We start from the raw sequence: 22,469 nt of genomic DNA on the forward strand, positions 1-22,469 counted from the left end.
TGGGATATCTTCCATCTGCTTTTCATAGACCCGTTAGGTTGTTCTTTTATTTTAATAAGGTATTTCCTATAATGAACCACTTTATGAATATAGTACCAGTGTTCCCATTGTCCACACAATTAGTCAATGGCTAAGCAATTTGCCACATTATGGGGTCGAGAGTGTGGTGCTGGAAAAGCACAGCAGATCGGGCAGCATCCGAGGAGCAGGAGAATTGACATTTTGGCATAAGCCCTTCATCAGGAAAGGTTTATGCCCAAAACATCAATCCTCCAGCTTCTTAGATGCTGCCTGACCTGTTGTGTTTTTCCAATACCACACTCTCGACTCTGATCTCCAGCATCTTCAGTCCTCATTTTTTCCTGTCACATAATGAAGAACGTTTGCTGTTCCATCAACATGCCAGGCATGAACAACAACAACAACCAATCAGCACTTCTTTATTTTGTTTTACTCCAGAAATCTGTACTTATAATTCCATCTTTGCCAGGATGGCAAGTCTGCCAGCTATTGTTACTTTAAATACTTCCCAGGGACAACATGCACATGCACCTTTATCTTTATGTCGGTACACAACACACAAGTTACCTGACCCTGCCCCTGAACTCCATCTTTGGTCAAGGTATATTGTCCGAATTTAGTGCTCCCTTAATGAAGTAAAAATGTGTAACGTCTTCATGCATATGATATGTGTGTAACAACTAACCTACTGTGGCTGCAGCACTTACTGTTTATAGTTCCAACAGAGCTGTATCTTTCACTATAATATTCAAAAACACGGTAATTTGGACTCTGAAACACATCCTTGTGCGTTTTTTAAAATATTACAACCGTGGGGGCAGCACGGTAGCACAGTGGTTAGCACTGCTGCCTCACAGCACCAGAAACCGGGGTTCAATTCCCGCCTCAGGCGACTGACTATGTGGAGTTTGCACATTCTCCCCATGTCTGTGTGGGTTCCCTCCGGGTGCTCCGGTTTCCTCCCACAGTCCAAAAATGTGCAGGTTAGGTGAATTGGCCATGCTAAATTGCCCGTAATGTTAGATGAAGGGATAAATGTAAGGGAATGGGTCTGGGTGGGTTGCGCTTCGGAGGGTTGGTGTGGACTTGTTGGGCCGAAGGGCCTGTTTCCACGCTGTAAGTAATCTAGTCTAATATGATTTTCTTCTGCTGTGGGTTTGTGCCATATGCATTTTTACATGGGTCACTTCATACTTTCAGATTGAAGGTGGTTTTGGTACTAAAACTAATGCAAGACCTTGCTACCCAAATGAAATTGGTGAGTAAACAAAAAACAAAAATGAAACTGGAACAGAAAGTTTTAATTAAAGAGTCCGTTGTACTTTAAAATGAAGCGAGTAAAATGAAGGGCATCTGTTTGTAAAATCGAGAAAGCTGAATCAATATTAAACTGTTAATGTTATTCATTAATCTAGTGCTAATGTGACCTATTACGTCCGCATACGTTTGAAAAAATTAAGGAATTGATTGAAAGAATCCTTTCTTATCTTGCATAAATGAAAAGTCAATAAAGGAACCCATCCTTGTGCTTAAATGCCTCTTCTATATTTCATGGATGTACTTGAGGATTATTTGCATGTAACATTTAACCTGCAGTATTTTGGGGAACCAACTTAATAACACAAGCATTATGTGAAAGGACAATGCAATGAACATAATAATGTAGATAGAATTTGTTTTGAAAGCTCTGAAATAAGACTTGCGTTAAGTTCAGTTGAACTCACTGAAATCCACTCAAGTGGAAGGTTGGTAGCTTTCTTTGATTGTGATGTGCTGTCAGGGAATGCGTCAATGGTATCCCATATTAAAGTAAATTGCAGGATATTGTACCTCAGATAATGCATTCCTGAAGAGTAACATCATCAGAAAATAGCTTGTTCTGTGGCTTACCTTCACAATTCTCCCAACTGATTCACTTAAGTAGTTCATGTTTCTGGGGACAGTATCAAGGTGATACTTTTGGTGATTTAGTTCAATTCCATCCCAAGTTGTCAGGATGCTTCCTCACTGAATACCTTATGCATGAATTTGTTAGTCACTTCTAGTAGCTAACATTCACGTGGAGTCCGGATAAGGCCAGTTCTTATTATCATGCTAGTATTAACATACGATACACCACAAAAACAGGACACTTAGAACTTGCTGCTGATGCAGATCATCTGTAAAGCAATTCAATTAGTCCCACTCCCCTCTTTTTTTCCAGAGTCCTGCCGTCAAATACTTATCCAATTCAGTTTTGAAATTACTACTGAAACTGTTTCTACCAAATTCAAATTGTCAAATCAAAACTTCAGAGTGTTGCAAATCAAAAAGAAATGCTCTGTAATGCCACGTCTGGTTCTTTGGTCAATTATGTTAATCTGTTTCTTCTGATTATCAACACTCTGCCACTGAAAACAGTTTATCATTATTTCTTCCATCAAAATCCTTTATGGTTTTTGAACACCTCTATCAAATCTAATCTAAATCTTCGCTGCTCTGAATCAAACAACCCCAGCTTCTCCAGCCTAATGAAATAATTGAATTGACTTACCCTGGTAACTCCAAAAGAAAATTCTTCTGCACCCTTTCATCCTTCTGAAAGTGTGATGCATAGACCTGTATGCACTTGCCCAGAATTGTACAGAATAATCCAGTTGAAGTCCCTCTTAGCATAACTTGCTTGTTTTAACACTCTTTGTTAATAAACACCACATGCTGAGCCTGTAGCATGATCAGTTCTGATGTAGAATCGCTGGACTCAAAACATTAATTCTGCTTTCCCCTCATAGATGTTGCCTGATCTGTTGAATTTTTCCAGAAATTGTTTCAGAATTCCAGCACCAACAGTTCTTCATTTTATGCCCACGTTTTAGTTGATACATTTTAAAAATAAGTAATGTACACTGTCTTTGGGCATGTGATCTCAATATTTATTTTCAAAAGGTGCATACGTATGTATTTGAATATTTTTATTAAAGTAGCAAAATTAAATTGGCTCTGTCAGGCATGGAAGGCTGAGCTTCAGAGATGATGTTGAAGACACCCTTTGAAGATGTCACAGGGCTGATTGAACAGTCTCACAAAATGGTGAATACCATGTCAACAGCACAAATGTTTATTTGACTTACTGATTTTCAATGTAACTATGAAGAAGTAATATTTGTGTATACAGCAGTGATGCCAAATATTCTCCTGGGACTGCATTAGCAATTGCTTACAGCTTGACCCCTACACACAGCCTCTTAAGAATGACAAACATACAGGCATCCCCTAAATGCACCAGAAGAAACTTAACAGATTCCTATTCTTGTGATATGGGCCAGACAGGTGAATTCAACAAATTTGTAAATCACTCACCAAAAGGCAAACATTCAGTGCAGAAGGGCTTGGCATGAATGACGTTCGAAAAGGCCAAGCATTTAGTTGCAGGCAGAGTGAATTTGAAGAATGTCAGCTATTGCAAAATCTCTGGATGTACCTCCAACGTGTTTACAGTTGGTTGCTGAGAATTGGTGCTTACAGTCGGGGAAAACAAGGGAATATTTGACTCAGATGAGGGCAGCGCTGCTGTGTCAACAGGAAATGACCAGGAAACGGAGGGCAGGATGCAGAGAGGGAAACTCCACAAAGTGAGAGGAGAAACAAAAAGTGGAGGCAGGAGGGACGCATCCCGGCCTAGTTGAAACTGCATGTGCTATCAGGAATAGATTGTTAGACTTGGTTTACAGTGATACAATCTCTCCCCACCATTATATCTGTCTGAGATGCTCTCTCACAGAATCCCAAAGGCCACCCTCAAACAAAAAAAAACTTTCTATAATATCTCTATCCAACAAGGCAAACAAACAGAAATGACCTCAGGTCTCTTGAGTTTGCCTTTTACATATCTTTGCCTGTCCTTGTATCCTCTGCAGGATGGCCCCAGCAGCAGAGAGACTAGCAGAAACTGCTGATTTCACTGGTAGGACTTCTGATGGCCTTGTAGCGCATCCAGTAACAGCTCTAGTCTGTGAAGGTCTGACTTTGGACTGCAGCTTCTCAGCTTGGGCGGCAGCAGTCTAGACTATCTGAATGGCAGTGTAATGGCACTGGCCAAGGTGGGGACACAACCGCAATTGTCCTGAGCAAGCTCAGCAGATGGGTATTTCACAATGCCACTGCTACTCTCACAAAGTGACACATTGGCAAACCCAGCATCCTATCATTGGACTGCAGTGAGTTCTGATGCTGCAGATTCAGGTAATGATTTTGATGGGCTGGAATATAATGATGATAATGCACAATGAGATGTTTGGTGAATTGGTAAACCTGCTTTTTGTCAGCATCAAGGAACAGGGAAGAGTTTGGATGTAAAACTGGGTGGTGTGCTAGATGCACTGTGCCAGTTAGCTAACTGCATCTACAATTTAACAGCATTTTGATGGTATTTTCACAGGGGGGACACTGTGCAGTCTGCTGCCACTCGACCTCATCCTGCACCTCTTGGATTTTGCCAGAAATGACAGGTGCTACATGGTGAGGCTGCAGGGTGGTTTGCGAGTTAACGTTCATCAAATTGAACCTTTACTCTTTACAGTTTAGTAGAATGAGAAGTGATTTTATTCAACAATACAAAAAGCTTATGGGATGTAGGGTGATGGGAAGGAAGGACAGTTTGACAGGGAAACATGAGGGAAGGTGCCTCCTCATTGAGGAATCTAGAATTGGGGACAATTTCAAAACGGGGGGTTCATCATTTAAGCCAGAAACGAGGATCACCTTTTAGAGGGTCATTAATCTTTGGAATTCTCTTCCACAGAGAGAAGGTTGGCTTGTTGAATATATGCAAGGCTGACTTAGACTGAAGTTTGATCTATGAAGGAGTCAGGATTATGGGGGGTTAGGGAGGGAAGATGACAATAATGGGATTAAGGCAACAATCAGATCAGCCATGAGCTGAATAAATGGCAGAGAGGTTTGAACAGGATCACATGGCAGATGTTTGCTCCTGTTTCTTGTGCTGTAATGTCACTGACTCAAAATTCTGTAATTCACCACTCTGTACTAACAAGAAAGCATCATCACGACAAGGACTAGAACAGCTCAAGTATAAAGTTGATCACCACTTTCTCAGGAAAGCTAAACCACATGGCGAAACCACTCTTCACGGCCTCAAAGAGTTTGTTGCACCCCTGTGACCTCTGACACCATGCAGGACAGGTACAGTAAAAAATAAACCCGACCTTAGAGTTCCTCTCTTATTATGGAGAGCGAACTGGTGGCAGTTTAATCCAAGGATCCCAATGCCTCAGGAGAGGGGAAGAGGATGAGAAAGGGTCCTTCATGGTAATCTCAACCAGTGTGGGGATTGAACCCAGGTTGTTGGTATCATTTTGCAATCCAACCATCCAGCCCACTGAGCTAACCAACTCCATCATCATGGGATCATCTTCACCCACATCTTTTCCTGGAGGGGAAATAAATGTGGTCTATCACACCATTTTATTTCTTTTTTTGCCTGGATTACCTTCATCAAGGATAATTTCAGTTTTACATTTCTGGCAGTTTGAACTGTAGCTATTCATTACCCTCAGGAGACAAATCAATTCCAAGTAGTTTTTAACCATGGCAATCTTAACTGCTAAAATTCAGCTCCAGATGGAACTAAGCTTACTATTTATTTATGGCGATGCAAAGTCAAATTCTATTTTTTTATTGCATGTGATTCAAAGACTTTTACTCGTGAATTGGGGATCATATTCTGCAATTTTGTCAATTTTTCTGTGGACTTCGATATTATTAGAATTTGTGCTCTGGTAACTATGCTGAAGAAATATTAAAGTGAGGATTACCTCTCAATAATAGTTTCATAATTAAATTCTGGATATTGAAGCACATCTACTTTCTAGCTTTAGAAAATGCAATAATTCTATACCTTTACTCACAAAATTAACCCATCTGCCCCACATGAAGAATTATATGAAACACTTTTAGGGGGGATATTCAGCTTGTAACACATGTGGCAGCAATTTTTTTTTGCCTTCTTTCCATCTGCCAGCTGACTTCATATTAAATAGGCTTCCCAATTGGGACATATTAGTCAAAGTACTTGATTGCAGCAGAAGGTTCCAACCCTCTACTCCAGATAATGTATCCCGTCTGGGATCATTTTAACTGAAAAACAGATCTACAATGAAATCAACAGGCTAACAAAAAAGAAGATGGGATATTATCTTGTTACCTTGTGATGAAACAAAGAAAAATAATCAATATGTCAAATCTGGTTCCTGCACAACCCAGTTCCTTGGAGTTCCGTACATTGTGTAATTAGGCTATTTAATATTTTTGGCTTAATATGGCATTGTTGACCCTGTTTTTTCTTTCATGTTAACACAGAAAACATTCAATCAGTGCCAGACTATCCATAGATGACAACTTTTGGAGGGTATAATTTGTCTAAGTTAAGCATGCATCTGCAATCACATCAGTTAGACACAGACTTTCTAACCTTATGATTTTTTTGGTTGGCAATTCTCCAAAAAACAAAGGTACAACCACATTGTGATTTGAAGAGATGCTTTAGAAATTGTTATAAACCATCAATTAATTCCAGTCAATTGCAAAGTTGAATAATGAGTTAAGTGTATATGCATTAAATAATATAGAGAAGACATGGAAGAAACAAAGAATGTCTTTCTCATCAAAACATGATTTGAAGCAAAACTTTACTCTCATTAGAATGAAACATGAATCACAACAGTGGTTAACCATTAAAAATCCTTCTTCCGTTTTCACAGCTAAAGCCTCTTACTGATACTTGCACCACAATGAGGAGAATGACAATAAACAGAAGGCACTACAATATTTTACTGCACCCATTTCTGGCTCCACGGAGCACAATGTGTGATCAATCCAGCCTGTCCCTGGGGCTGTCTCTTTACCTCCACAATCTCTGTATGCAGCCCAGTTTCACTCGTGCTGGTTGCATACACAACAGGAGATTTAACAATGCATAAAGAGCACATCTTACAGCTAATCTCCATCTTTTAAATGTAGTGTGTCCCTCTTGAAGGGAGTCTGTACTGTAGAATGGGAGACCAATGCAGACTGTCAACACTGCAATTCGATTCGAGAATAATGGAGCACTAAGGCACAATATGGTCTCTACAATTCATATCTGTAGCACCGGTGACTTTCTAGTGGAAGTGGACAGGAGAAGAGAGGACATGTTTCTACATGCAGTCACTATATCCTGAAAATAGATATTCCAAAGGAAAGTGGAAGCAAGTGGCAAAAGACTCTGAGGAATTCATCTAATGCAGACTAATATACACCTCTCAACAGCTTCACATACCTCCAGTTATTCAATATGGCAAGCACATCGCCATAGTAGAGCCACGTGCAATCACAGGGCAATAACGGAAAGCTGCAGATGTCCTTGGTATTCTGGCAGATACATTGGTAGAGCAGCCTCTTGTCAATATCAATAAACAAGTGGAGTGTAGCTCCAATGTAATACAGGGGATCGTACAGAGTGTGGAATCCATCTTTTCCAAGGTGGAAGTGGTGGTTAACTCCATGCAGACCAGACTTTGATGCAGTGTTTGATGATCTCAGCTCTCAGTCACAGTAAAGTGGAATCCAGCCAACATCTCAGTACAGTAAGGGAAACCTCAGATGCTTGATGTTGCAGGCTCAAACAACAGTCTAGTAACTTGTGTTTCAATGGCTTACTAGAATTGCCGAAGTGCCATCCCTTTTGAATGACATTTTATTTATTATTCTAGACCAGCACTGATGCATTGTCCCTAATTTTACAGAAGGCAGGTAAGAGCATTTCACATTGCTTTGGGTCTGGAGTCACATATTAAGTAGACCAGGCAAGGATAAAGGGCATGAGTGAACCAGATGGGTTGTCATGACAATTGACAATGGTTACCGTACAAACAGGAGGTGCAAGTCTGTGACCAGTGAAAAAGAGTTGATGATTTGAGTTTAATCTGACTCTTCTTCAGAACTGAACGGATCTGGAAAAGTAATGAGTTCTATGTTGTAAAAAAGGAAGGAGGAGAAACAAGTGGAAATGTAGTCCAGACCAAAAGTGGAATGCTTGTCATAGTAGAGAAGAGATATAGATGAAGAGTTGGTGTCAACAGTAGGTGTTTTTAATCGAAAATAAATCAAGTCTGTTGAAGCAACTCATGCAAACAAGACACTGGGGCATAGTGGGGGAAGATGGAGTAACCAAAAGTGGAGGAGACAGTTCATGGTCTGAATCCGTTGAACTCAGTGTTGGGTCTTGAAGGCTGTAAGGTTTCTAAGCAGGAAATGAGGCTTTGTTCTTCCAGCCTGCATTGGAAAACTACAGTAGGCCCAGGATTAAAATGTTAACAATAGTTATAGTTCCCAGAACAGTACCCTGGGGTTTTGAGTTACTAGTTCAGTGACATTACCACTAAACCACAACCTCCCCCAATACTCCAAAGACTATGAACCAGCCAAGATTGATGCCATTCATGCCGAGGTGGTGGAGTCTGAAGTTGGGTTCTCAGGCCCGGGGATGAATGAGGCTGTCATGTAAGACCATCAGCCATATCCCCCAGTGTAAATTAGTAGCTTTCACCAGATATGCTGCAGCCAGAGAATTGCACTACAAGCAATAACACCCACAGAACATGTACCAGCTGAATTTAGAGTCATAGAGTCATAGAGATGTACAGCACGGAAACAGATCCTTCGGTCCAACCCGTCCACGCTGACCAGATATCCCCTAATCTAGTCCCACTTGCCAGCACCCGGCCCATATCCCTCCAAACCCTTCCTATTCATATACTCACCCAATTGCCTCTTAAATGTTGCAACTGTACCAGCCTCTCCACCACTTCCTCTGGTAGTTCATTCCATACACATAAAAAAACCTCTGTGTGAAAACGTTGCCCCGTAGGTTTCTTTTATATTTTTCCCCTCTCACCCTAAACCTATACCCTCTAGTTCTGGACTCCCCGACCCGAGGGAAAAGACTTTGTCTATTTATCCTATCCATGCTCCTCATAATTTTGTAAACCTCTATAAGGTCACCCCTCAGTCTCCGATACTCCAGGGAAAACAGCCCCAGCCTGTTCAGTCTCTCCCTATAGCTCAAATCCTCCAACCCTGGCAACATCCTTGTAAATCTTTTCTGAACCCTTTCAAGTTTCACAACATCTTTCTGATAGGCTGGAGACTAGAACTGCACACAATATTCCAAAAGTGGCCTAACCAATGTCCTGTACAGCCGCAACATGACCTCCCAACTCCTGTACTCAATACTCTGACCAATAAAGGAAAGCATACCAAACGCCTTCTTCCCTATCCTATCTACCCGCAACTCCACTTTCAAGGAGCTATGAACCTGCACTCCAAGGTCTCTTTGTTCAGCAACAATCCCTAGGACCTTACCATTAAGTGTATAAGTCCTGCTAAGATTTGCTTTCCCAAAATCAGCAACTCGCATTTATCTGAATTAAACTCCATCTGCCACTTCTCAGCCCATTGGCCCATCTGATCAAGATCCTGTTGTAATCTGAGGCAACCCTCTTCACTGTCCACTACTCCTTCAATTTTAGTGTCATCCGCACACTTACTAACTATACCTCTTATGCTCGCATGCAAATCATTTAAGTAAATGACAAAAAGTAGATGACCCAGCATCGATCCTTGTGGCACTCCACTGGTCACAGGCCTCCAGTCTGGAAAACAACCCTCCACCACCACTCTCTGTCTTCTACCTTTAAGCCGGTTCTGTATCCAAATGGCTAGTTCTCCCTGTATTCCATGAGATCTAACCTTGCTAATCAGTCTCCCATGGGGAACCTTGTCGAATGCCTTACTGAAGTCCATAAAGATCACATCTACTGCTCTGCCTTTTTCAATCCTCTTTGTTCCTTCCTCAAAAAGCTCAATCAAGTTGTGAGACATGATTTCCCACGCACAAAGCCATGTTGATTATCCCTAATCAGTCCTTGACTTTCCAAATACATGTATATTCTGTCCCTCAGGATTCCCTCCAACAACTTGCCCACCACCAACGTCAGGCTCACCGGTCTATAGTTCCCTGGCTTGTCCTTACCACCCTTCTTAAGCAGTGGCACCACATTAGCCAACCTCCAGTCTTCCGGCACCTCACCTGTGACTATCGATAATACAAATTTCTCAGCAAGAGGCCCAGCAATCACTTCTCTGGCTTCCCACAAAGTTCTAGGGTACACCTGATCAGGTCTTGGGGATTTATCCATCCTTACCAGTTTCAAGACATCCAGCACTTCCTCCTTTGTAATATGGACATTTTGCAAGATGTCAGCATCTATTTCCCTATAGTCTATATCTTCCATATCCTTTTCCACAGTAAATACTGAAGCAAAATACTCATTTAGTATCTCCCTCATTTTCTGTGGCTCCACACAAATGCTGCCTTGCTGATCTTTGAGGGGCTCTATTCTCTCCCTAGTTACCCTTTTGTCCTTAACTTATAAGGGTTAACATACCTTCTGGAGAGCTGATAACAGAAACAAATGATCAAACTCTTCAAGGAACAAAGGAAATTAAATTAAAATGCCATTATTGGCTGATGACTTAGTCCAAAACTGTCTCTTTACCTGCTTTTGAACAAATCAAATTAACCAAATAAAAAATTAAGCAAATCAACCCCTTAATGAGGAGCTTTAAGATTGTGTAATAAAATAACCAAAATTGTCAAAGGAAACATATCAGTGTGTCACTTCACAAAAAAAAGTTTACTAATTGTTTCCTTATGCTCTTCACAATACCAACTGAACAAAATAAACTCAGTTAAAAATCACACGACACCAGGTTATAGTCCAACAGGTTTAATTGGAAGCACACTAGCTTTCGGAGTGACACTCCTTCATCTTGTGGGGTGAATTTGTACTTGCAGAGCCACATTGTACCCTGCCCAAAACTGCATGCATTTATGAATGCATCTACATGAATGCATGTAGTTTTTGGGCAGGGTACAATGTGGCTCTGCAAGTACAAATTCACTGCATAAGATGAAGGAGCGTCGCTCCGAAAGCTAGTGTGCTTCCAATTAAACCTGTTGGACTATAACCTGGTGTTGTGTGATTTTTAACTTTGTACACCCCAGTCCAACACCGGCATCTCCAAATCAAAAATAAACTAATTAATGGATGAGCTGCTCCTCAAAGGGATAAGAGTGTTTGTGTGCTCAAAAGAAAGCCCAGTTAATGACCACCATCTACACATGAATACACACAAAATCTATGCAGCATTCAATCCACACATACTCTAGTCAGTTCTGACATAACGCGGTAGTCTGTTCTCATGTGATCTTGTGTTATAAGAAAATCACGCAATAGCCACGCCATTTAAACAAATGGGACCAGAATCACGTTATAGCCAAATAATGGTCTAAATTCTTCAATCATGTTAAAGCCAATTCACAATGAAGAAACACGCGTCATAGCAGAATCATATACCTCAGAAATTTGAACTGAATAATTATTAGAGTTCGAAATGATCAAATTAGCATGGGTGCCATTAACACTACTCAGATGATAGCAATGTTGGCCAGAGTAGCCAACTGGTGACAGACACACAGCTCCGTTGGAGAGAGAGAAGCAACACATACGTGAAACGTACAGGAGGCTGGGCCTGACATACAAAGTCAAAGACTCAGCTTTCTCAACATGTCTAAACACCACCTCAGGAAGCTCAGGGAATCGTGTCAGGTTGTAGCAACCACTTACAAACTTCAAGAGCTGATGTCAGCTGGTTATTATTCTATACTTTGACTATCAAAGTCACCCTCAACCTTTTGCCTCTGGTCTATTCCAAGCATCTACCAGAGATATTTTCAGGATCTTGCAGTTGGCAGTACACAATTACAGAGACAAGTGACTGACAGTGTGTTTACCAAGTTCTCCAATTATGTCAACTTTGCCAGCAATGATGCCAGTGTAAGTTGCAATTGTGTGGCTCCAATTGCTTTCCCATCTGGAGGGCTTTGATGATTGTACACACATGGCAATTAAGACACATATAGATAAACCAAGAATGTTAATCAACTCCAAAGCCTTCTACTAGATCAATATATAGTTGTGCAACAACAAAAATTATTATTATTACAGGTGAAATGCACAAGATGCTTAGTCAGCTGCGATGAAGTTTGCTTCTTGTAGCATTCCACGTTTCTGAGTGGTAGAGACCATGTCAATACTGTTATGATCAGATCCTGTTCCTAATTCATAACAATTTGAGACATGATATTCCATACTGTTAGAATTCCATATGAGGACAGAGGGACTACTTCCCTTTTTTATTCACCAAAACGCTCAGTTGATTGCAACAAGATTAAATTGAAATGATACCTTTCTCATAGACCCAATGAACTTTTATATAATACAAAGACCTTCAGACGCTGGAAATCTGAGACAAAAACAGAATTTATGAGAGAAACTCAGCAGATCTGGCAACAACTGTGGGGAGAAAATAGAGCTAACCTTTCAAGTCTAGTGATCATTCTCAAAACTGTTCTTTTAATTCCTGTCCTCATGTATTCTTCCAAGAGATAAACAGAAAATGTGACTGTCAAGAAAACGCAGCAACATTTCTAATTCTTTGGAAGGCTAAAGAAATTTGGCATGTCCACAAGGGTACTTACCAATTTTTATAGATGCACCGTAGAAAGCCTCCTATCTGGATGCATTACAATGTATTATGGCAAGACTACAAGAGAGTCATGAATACAGCCCAGTCCATCACACAAACCAGCCTTCCATTCATTGACTCCATCTTTACTTCTCGCTGCCTCGGGAAAGCAACCAACATAATCAAAGGCCCCTACCACCCCGGTTATACTCTCTTACCCTCTTCTGTTAGGCAGATGATATAAATGTTTGAATATACATACAAGCAGATTTAAGAACAGCTTCTTCCCTGTTGTTAACAGACTTTTAAATAGACCTCTCAAATGTTAATTCTGATCTCTCTCTCCCTCTCTCTGCACCTTTTTGTGGCTGTAACACTGTTTTCTGCACTCTGTTCTACTAGGAGAAAGTGAGGATTGCAGATGCTGGAAAGGCACAGTAGGTGAGGAATGATCATTCCTGATGAAGGGCTTATGCCTGAAACATCGATTCTTCTGCTCTTCGGATGCTGCCTGACCTGCTGTACTTTTCCAGCACCACACTCTCGACTCTGTTCTGCTACCCTGACTGACTTTGTATGATACAATCTACCTGTATAGCACACAAAACAATATTTTATCCTGTATCTCGGTACACGTAACAACAATAAATCGATCAATCAATCAAAATACACCTTCAGTTTGTGACATAATCAGCAGGGGGGTTTAATGGTGAACAGAGAGTCAATCGACCCTAATTATCTATGTACTCACTAGAGATCACACTCCAATTTGTTTTGATTTTCTTTGATACTTTTAGGTGTTACATCCCATTGGTCCTACACATAAGTGTTTTTTTTTAAATCAACTGCAGTCATTGATTATGTAGCTGTCTCTTTTCTAAAAAAATCTAATATTAGAAAGAAGATCTAAACATAACTAGGATTCTGATCTGTCATACCAAACCTCATCTATGGCTTCATTGGTTCCATGGAAGGGGGAGTGATTGAGTAGGTGAACCTCAGAGAGACTGAGGTATTTTGGACAATCATCAATAGCTGTCAGCTTGCCTTTTTCCGCCACATGTGGGGTGTCCCTGTCCAGGATAAAAACATGAATGCATACTGTCAAGGTGAGAAGGTTTTAAGTAACCACTATGCGGGTTTCCGTATTCCACACAAAGTAAGAGAGCTTTGAACACCATCATGCTGCCATGTCCCTAGTTCCTCATTTCCAATTGCCAGGCATGTTGAATCCTCCAGACCTCCTCCTCTGCATATTGTTCAGTGAGAGATGGTCGGATGGCCATTTCTGCTTCTGTAGCTCCCCCTGGTGTTTTGTGTTCTCTTTCCAAGGGGAAAGCAAAGAGGCTGATGAGTAAAGATTAACGCTTTTGTGTTCACCCAAAGAAAGGAGAGCATTTGTTGAGGGTGACTACAAGGAAGAGGCATGACACTGACATTGCTTAAAGACCAAGGTGCACAGCAATGGAGGACAGATGGACAGGGACGTGAGGAAGGGCATTCATGGTAAGGGATGGGAATATTTTAAAGCAAGTTGGTGTGAGGCGTGATTTACTGAAACAGGTTTGAGAAGGTGAATAAAGGGGTTAGGATTATAGCCTATGACGATGTAGGTGAATATACTCCAGTTGCCACTTTTTGCACCCAGGTTAGGTCTTTGAACTGCTTCCTATATTGTATCCATGCGCATCTTCTGGCACCTCTAACCATGTCTTCTTGGTTCTTCTATTCAGTCTCTTGCTCCTTTACAGTTAACAGTATCTGCTTCCGGGTTTTCAGAGAGTCCAGAAGCACATCCAAGAAGTCGTCCATGAAGTGAGGTGCTGACTTTGACGATATTATGCCCAATTCTGATCTTCCTCCTCTTTCTTCCCGACCTTGCTTGCTTCAAGTTGCACACTTGGATTCTGCCTTGCAAATAAAGGAATCAAATTGCATCATTCAAATGGCCATTGTGGCCAATATTGCAATATTGAAACCCTGAGTTAAAATGCAAATAAGGTCACTGCATTAAAATAAACACTCAGAGATACTTAATATATTTCTAGGTTGCCCAGGTATTATCATGCCTCTTCCCTCCCCCATCAAGCATCACCCTTCTAGGCCTCAACATACCTGCATATTAATATTCAACCTCATATTCCTAACAGTTCCAACTAGGATTGCTACCCTGTTAACACCATCTCAGACTGGCTAAGAACCACTTTTTAATAGCTATTTATGAAGTCTAAGTATTATATTTACTGGATTTTTTGTAGTTTTAAACACAGGTTTTGTAATTAACCCGAATATCGCAATGAGTTTCAACATAATGGCATTGTATAAAAGAAATCGAAAATGCATTTTCAAAATAAACTGCTATAATGAGGTAAACTCTATGCTTCCATCAATTCTGTACATCAAAGTCAAATTATGGTAATAATGGTAGACAGATCTGTAATTATATCGATACGTGAAATTCTAAAAATAATATTATAATTTATAGTGCACTCAATTAAAAGATATTGATACTGTGGATTTATAAAGAAAGCACAAGCTAGGAATTCAAATTAAGCAAAGGAGCTTTAATGGGTTTGACATTTAAAAAAATTCAGCTTCCTATGAAAATGTTCACAGCCAGATACAGTTAAACCAAATTTAATTCAATTTAAAGCAGTTAAACTAAATTTCCATTCCCTCCTTCTAGTATCAGATGTTATGATTCAAGGGCGAACAAGCTGTCACTGGTTAATGATAGGAGTACATGAGGGCAGGAAAAATGTGACCTTCACATATGCTCTTGGGTTCTTATTGTTTTCAAAGGATGTAAGCCACCTCCTTGACATTATCAGTTAATAAAGAAGAACAATTAAAAAGTCACCAATCACTTATCTCACAAAAAACATTTATCAGTACGGGTTATAAAAACACTATTAAGTGAGGTGGTTTGGGGACTGTTGGCAGATTGCAGAAGGGCTTTGTTACATATAGACCTTCTGTTGACAATTCACCTTCATTTCAAAACTATATCAGGGAATTATACTTGTGTCTCTGAATCTTAAACAATGCTGTTCCTGTCGGGAGAAGAATTTGACTTTGTTCGACAGTGTCACACAGGAGACCAACAGTCAAGGAGCCTACTGATAAACAAGAGGGAGATAGAATGCTTTGAGGTTTCACTATTATCTGTCTTCCCATGACTCCACAGAATTGAAATCTACATTTCTTCCTCTACCTAGAATTTTAAACATAACTGCCGTGCTGTGGTTCTTCAAAATGAATTCAATAAAAAATTGCTTCTAATAACACAAGCTGTTTCACTACACAGTGTATAATGAACTGCATTACTAACATGTTGGCCCTCTGGGAAGGCAAAGCCAGATGTGTACTCAGTGAAATTGCTACACAATTGGGTATTACAGAATCAAGAGAACTCATTTTCATCCTGCACACACTAATGTAAAGCATTCTGGACAGGAGGAATGCAATTTAGGTGACTGAAGCCTATCTACTCTTTCCTATAGAAATATATCCTAATCTATAACTCAATAAAGTATGAGACACTCAACTAGTTAACAAATCAAAATAAATTGTAAAAACATATTTCAGTGTGTCATTGAGATATTGTATATGAAAAATGTACTATCACGTTAGGCTTTTTTGAATGTTTTATTATCAGAACTAAAAAAACTAGATCACACAGTAAATAAATCAAGCCTTGCGACAGCTATGAAAATATGTAGCAGTAAGTGATTAATATAATTAGACAAAAAAAATTGTGACGTGCTTTTAGTGGGGGAAGAATCATGCCTTACGTTGGATTATGGTCCCACTAAGAGTTAACATTGTCTGAAAGGTTTATTGTAAAAAGTAGCTTGCTTCCAGTATCTCATTGCATGATTAAGCTTCTTAGGAAATAAACATGAAGAAGCAGGGATGATCCAGAATTCATTTATATGGGTGAATATGTTCCATGACTCATCAGTGTTCAACTGTTTGGGTTGAGCTTAAGGACAAAGTGGCTACAGCAGCCATTTCTTTCAAGAAGAATTCAATTAAAATTCTGTGTATTAGCTAAAAAAGTTCTAAAACCTGATGATTGAAGAATTCATTTAAAAATAAGTTGGACTTTTGAGATAGCCAAGCTGAGAGTCAGTTCATAGACATAAGAATCAAGGTGAGTAAGGGACTCACCTGAGTAAGACACAGACCTTGAATAGCAAATTAGGTTCAAGACAGAGTTTCTTCTAAGTCTTTTTTGTTTTAACTACAATTTAAGCGTCAAGATTTCACAAAGAATGGACAGTGAAGAAGGTTACCTCAGATTACAACAGGATCTTGACCAGATGGGCCAATAGGCTGAGAAGTGGCAGATGGAGTTTAATTCAGATAAATGCGAGGTGCTGCATTTTGGGAAAGCAAATCTTAGCAGGACTTGTACATTTAATGGTAAAGTCCTAGGGAGTGTTGCTGAACAAAGAGACCTTGGAGTGCAGGTTCATAGCTCCTTGAAAGTGGAGTCGCAGGTAGATAGGATAGTGAAGGCGGCATTTGGCATGCTTTCCTTTATTGGTCAGAATATTGAGTATAGTAGTTGGGAGGTCATTTTGTGGCTGTACAGGGCATTGGTTAGACCACTTTTGGAATATTGCGTGCAAATCTGGTCTCCCTTCTATCGGAAGGATGTTGTGAAACTTGAAAGGGTTCAGAAAAGATTTACAAGGATGTTGGCAGGGTTGGAGGATTTGAACTATAGGGAGAGGTTGAATAGGCTGGGGCTGTTTTCCCTGGAGCTGAGGGCTGACCTTATAGAGGTTTACAAAATTATGAGGGGCATGGATAGGATAAGTAAACAAAGTCTTTTCCCTGGGGTGGGGGAATCAAGAACTCGAGAGCATAGGTTTAGAGTGAGAGGGGAAAGATATAAAAGAGACCTGAGGGGCACCTTTTTTCACACAGAGGGTGGTACGTGTATGGAATTAGCTGCCAGAGGATGTGGTGGAGGCTGGTACGATTGCAACAATTGAAAGGCATCCAGATGGGATTATGAATAGGAAGGGTTTGGAGGGATATGGGCCGGGTGCTGGCAGGTGGGACTAGATTGGGTTGGCATATCTGGTTGGCATGGATGGGTTGGACCGAAGGGTCTGTTTCCATGCTGTACGTCTCTATGACTCTATGACTCTAAATTAGATCACCTTGTCAAACAGGAAAGTGTCTGATTGCATCAGTTATCTGTCAATCTGTCAAAGTATTTGGTTCAATAGGAGTTTATTTCTGTAGCAGAACTAGCTAGTGACTTATACAGGTTTGTCAAACCTTATGCTCATTAACAAACACATGGTTGAGAAAGTATAAATGAGTGAAATATAAAAGAAGTATCAAAATACATTCAGGTGGAAATTTCGTGCACAAGTGAAAGAGGTGCTTTAAGTGAGGTTTTTGCAATTAGTGTTCAGCATTAGACAGATTTATCAGGACTAATAATGTTTATCAGTAATTGTAAGGTTTATTGAATTAAGGCCAAATAACCTGAAGTCAGTATAAGTAGTTCAACTCAAAATAAATAAAAAGGAAGTGAAATCACATTAAGGCACACAAAGTTGCTCAGTCATGTGGAATGCAGGTCCTATAGACTGGAGGAAGTTGGAGATATTACACTGGTCATGTGGATGACCATGGAGGAGGAATATTTCAGCAGTTGCAGAAACTTCAGTTCTGAGCTTTGGAGCTTGAGTAGTAGCTGGAGTCACTATGGCACATCTGCAAGTCTCAAAGCTACATGGTTAGCACAGCAGAGAGGCAGTCAGACTTCACACCAGGAGCACAGAAGCAGGAGAGGAACGGCCAACCCCCAGGTAATCCAAAAAAATCACTCAGGTCATACAGGAGTTGCCTAATGTTCCACTTGTTAATTCATTTTCAATTTGGATACTGATTATGGCGTTGATTCCTCAGAGGAATGCTGTCAGAACCCAAGTTGGTGGCTCACTGGGGGTTCAGCTGTACAGGGTGGGAGGAAAAAGAAAGGAAAAGCAAAAGTGACTGCGGACTGATTAGTTCAGTGAACAGACTTCTGTGACAGCAGATATGAACCCAGGATGGTACGTTGCCTCCCTGGTGCCAGGTAAAAACAATGACTGCAGATGCTGGAAACCAGATTCTGGATTAGTGGTGCTGGAAGAGCACAGCAGTTCAGGCAGCATCCAAGGAGCTTCGAAATCGACATTTCGGGCAAAAGCCCTTCATCAGGAATAATGAAGGGCTTTTACCCGAAATGTTGATTTCGAAGCTCCTTGGATGCTCCCTGGTGCCAGGGTCAAGGATTTATCGAGTCTTGCAGGACAGTCTCATAGAGGACGGTGAAAAGCACAAGGTTATGATCAATTTCAATGTCGATGTCAATTCCTCCTCTTGCTCTATCATAGATTTGCTTTCCTGGTAATCAAACTGCAGGTTGAGGCTTCTTTTCGGAGTCACATCATTTACAATGCAATCAATACACTCAAAATACTTGTAGCTGGGCTACATTGTTAGGTTTTGTATGATTGGTCATAGACTCAGAGTCATAGAGATGTACGGCATGGAAGCAGACCCATTGGTCCAACTCGACCATGCTGACCAGATATCCGAAATTAATCTAGTCCTATTTGCCTGCACTTGAGCCATATCCCTCTAAATCCTCCCTATCCATAGGAGCCATGTCTAAGATGGGACTAGAAGGCCTTTGAGCTATTTTCCACTTTGTATTCTTCTTTAAAAAAGGGAAAGGTAGGTGACTGTATTAAGTTTGAGGAATCACAAGGCTTTTAAGATAAAGGTATTATTCCCCATGATTCTGCATTGGTGGAAACATGTCTTATTAAACACAAAACTTAAAACAAATTCCTTTCAGAGTACACATCATTGTGCACTAAGGCCCAAATTGTCAGTACAGTGAAAGCCCTCTGGACTGGGGAAAGCCAGCAGTTTCATAAAAATAGGCAGCGCCTCATTGTTTTTGCTATTTTTCAGTGATAAATTGAAGAGAACATGAACCCTACAGAATGATGTGTCTGTACTTTGTTGTAGCAGATTGGAAAAAGGCAAGTTTTTTTTATTCATTAGATGAGAGTTTCACTGGCTAAGCAGCATTTAATGTCCATTCCTAATTACCCAGAGGGCAGTTAAGAGTCAACCACATTGCTGTGGATCTGGAGTCACAAATAGGCCAGAAGCCAGGTAACGATGGTTTATTTTTTTTCCCTAAGGGATACTGGTGAACCAGATGGGGTTTTTCCAAACAATCAACAGTGGATTCGTGATCATCATTAAACTCTAAATTCCAAATTTCTTTTTTGATTGAATTCAAATTCCACCAAGGCAGATAGATTTGCTCCCAGGTGCCCAGAATATTATCTGAGTCTCTGGATTAACAGTCCAGCGACAATACCACTGGGCCATCACCTCCCCCAAGTGCGTGAGAACTGATTCACCAATAGATATTAACTGTGCCCTGTGGAAGCTGAATTTTGTGCAGAACTCTTGTTGAAGTAGATGGATCAATTCTCTTAAGGCTTCCATTTTGTATCTCAGTCTGTTTGGGTACACGTCTATTGTGACTAACTAATAGATGAGGTGCTGTATGTGATCTGCTGTGTAACAGCAGATGCAATACCATGGATAAAAGTGAAGCCATACACTTTGATGTAAAAACCAGATAGGAAGAGTATTATTTAATTGGTGATATATGCTGAGAAAGGTGGATATACACAGGGATCTGGGTGACCTTGTATACCAGACAATGAAAGAAAACAGGCATTTGTTGTGAGAAATTGGGAAGGCAAATGATATGTTTGCATTCATTGCAAGAGCATTTGGGATAGAAAATAGGGATGTCTTATTACAGTTGTCTAGGGCCTTGGTCAGACTGCACATAAAGTATTTTGTGCAGTAGGCAGATACTGGAGATGGAAGCATAATCGAATGAACAAAGATTGTTTTATCTGGGCTTTTATTCACTAAACTTTAGAAAAATGTGAGCACATCTGATAGAACACACAAGATTCTAACAGGGAATGTGAGCAGGATGTTTCCACGGGATTTGCAATCTTGAACCAGGGGTCATAGGATCAATATACACATAGGTCATTGTCAACCTGTACAATTTGCTACCATAGAGGGTTGTGGAGGCTCCACTCACTGAATATATTCAAAAAATAGATAGATAAATATTTAAAATTAGACTAGATTACTTACAGAGTGGAAATAGGCCCTTCGGCCCAACAAGTCCACACCGACCCGCCACCCACCCATTCCCCTACATTTATCCCTTTACCTAACACTATGGGCAATTTAGCACGGCCAATTCACCTAACCTGCACATCTTTGGACTGTGGGAGGAAACCAGAGCACCCGGAGGAAACCCACACAGACACGGGGAGAATGTGCAAACTCCGCACAGTCAGTCGCCTGAGTCGGGAATTGAACCGGGGTCTCTGGCGCTGTGAGGCAGCAGTGCTAACCACTGTGCCACGATGCATCAAAGGGTATGGACAAAAAGTGGGAAAAGGTTAGAGGATCAGCCATGATTATATTGAATGGCAAACCAGGGCAGGACTTCCACAATTAATGTTAGGGCCATGGGGAATGTTTTCAAACAGAGAAATCGAGGGGTGCAGGTACACTGTTCTTTGAAAAAAAAGTCACAAATAGCTCAGGTGGTGAAAAAGACACTTAGCACTTGCCTTCCTCAGTCAGAGTATTAAGTACAGGCCTTAGGATGCCATGTTACAGCTGTACAAGATATTGATGAAGCCACATTGGAATACTGCATACAATTCTGGCTGCCTTTGATACGAAGGATGTTATTAAATTGGAAAGGGTACAAAAAGGTTTTATTAGGATATTACAGAGACTGGAGGATTTGAGTTATAAGGAGAGGCTGGATAGGCTGGAGAGTAGGAGGCTAAAGGATGATCTTGTAAAGGTTTATAAAATCATGAACAGCATAGATAAGGTGCATAGCTAAAGTTGTTTCCCCCAGGTATGGGAGTCCGAATCTAAAGGGCACAGGTTTAAGGTGAGAGTGGAAAGATTTAAAAGGAACCTGGGGGGCAACTTTTTCACACAGACAGTGGTGCATTTATGGAATGAGCTGCCGGGTAATTGGTAGAGGCTGGTACAATTCCAATATTTAAAAGTTAAAAATCACACATCATCTGGTTATAGTCCAACAGGTTTATTTGGAAGTACAAGTTTTTGGAGTGCTGCTTCTTCAACAGGTAGCTAGTGGGGCAGGATCATAGGACACACTAGCTACCTGACAAAGGAGCAGTGCTCCAAAAGCTAGTGCTTCCAAATACACCTGTTGAACTATAACCTGGTGTTGAGTGACTTTTAACTTTGTCCACCCCAGTCCAACACCGCACATCCACGGTATGGCTAACATTTAAAAGACATTTGGACAGGTACAAGGATAGGAAGGATATGGGCCAAATGCAGGCAAACAGGGCTGGTTCAGCCTAGGAAACCTGGTGGGCATGGACACATTGGGCTGAAGGATCTGTTTTCATGCTCTCTGACTCCCACAGTCTCTCTCTTTGGCAGAAAACGTGTCAAGTCAAAATATTCCACAAAATGTGGAAAGAAAGTTAGACGCAGCTCAGGCATTCAACTGAAGCATTCTTGATGCATCCAATCCAATACTGTCTGCTCCATCCAAAAGACATTAATAAATTAAACTAACAATGTCTTACTCCTACAAATGGACAGCTCTCGTATTAGGTGTTTAATCAGCTCGGTTAATTATTTCTCCACAAGGGAACTGAGAAAATTAGCACTCAAAAATTACTCTTGTAGCA

The sequence above is a fragment of the Chiloscyllium punctatum genome, chromosome 8 (assembly GCF_047496795.1).
Source record: "Chiloscyllium punctatum isolate Juve2018m chromosome 8, sChiPun1.3, whole genome shotgun sequence".
Lineage (NCBI taxonomy): Eukaryota > Metazoa > Chordata > Chondrichthyes > Orectolobiformes > Hemiscylliidae > Chiloscyllium > Chiloscyllium punctatum.